General features: G+C 43.5%; 1 protein-coding gene across 2 annotated transcripts in view; it reads left to right on the top strand.

Annotated features, from left to right (window-relative positions):
- rnf220a (ring finger protein 220a) overlaps nt 1-932 on the top strand; it is a 37,225-nt gene that overhangs the window by 25,069 nt on the left and 11,224 nt on the right. The gene's annotated exons all lie outside the window — the stretch shown is intronic.

Here is a 932-nt window from a genome sequence, read left to right as displayed (position 1 = left end):
ACTGCAGTCTCAGACAGATTACACACGCACTGATGGTGATTCTATGACTTTCTGATGAGTTTTCTTACTTGGGGGAGAGTCAACTTGTAGAGGGTCATAAATGATGCATTTTGTGTGCATTCTGTTTTTACTGGGTGTGTGTGACAGAGACGGTCTCTCCAGGTATTGATTTTTTTTCCCGCAGTTGTGTTCTCTCAGAGCACAGAGCTACCTTAGAATCATTAACAGGGACATAGACACAAGCACATACTATAGGCAAATGCTTGTTTTTTTAAGGTGGCAGTGTGAAAACACCATGCCCTCAACACCACCATTCATACCTCGTTAACAGCTGTTTTATCACCGTTATTCATTATCATTCCCTAGACACTTATGTGTATGTAATGCCAGAAACGTGGCTATAATTGGCCTGGTTATATTCTTAGTTGAGGTAGGTGATTAAGGTTAGGCAATAGGTTTGTAACAGTTTATAGCTTGCAAGCATATGTATATGTTGTCCTGTGTTCCATCGATGTCGAGCAGTTAATCAGCTCTTAAAACGATGTCACGTTGACCGGTGTGTGTATGACTGCAGCTGGAGGCTGTCCCCTCACCTAGCTCTGTTTCAAACACACACACACTCAGAAGCAGACACACTGCCTTATCCATTAGGACACACTATGTCTGTGAAAGGCCAGCACTCTGTAATTCCCCTCATTTCCATCTTCTCATCCATATTCTGCCACAAGTAAACAATCTCGAACACACACACACACCCTGTCCCCTGCATGGGTAATAGAGGTCAGCTCATTGCGAGAGAGAGAAACAGCGATGGGCAAGCAAGCAAAGAGAAAGAGGGATTTGGTTGATTGGTTGCTTCTGCATGTCTGGCATATTCTCCTGTCCTTTTGCACCATGCGATTATATACACGCACATACACACACATAAACAC

This window comes from Morone saxatilis, unplaced genomic scaffold (genome assembly GCF_004916995.1).
Source record: "Morone saxatilis isolate NCDOM2014 unplaced genomic scaffold, NCSU_SB_2.0 Contig23, whole genome shotgun sequence".
Lineage (NCBI taxonomy): Eukaryota > Metazoa > Chordata > Actinopteri > Moronidae > Morone > Morone saxatilis.
Note: the sequence above shows the minus strand (reverse complement) of the source record. Positions and strands in the feature narration are given on the sequence as shown.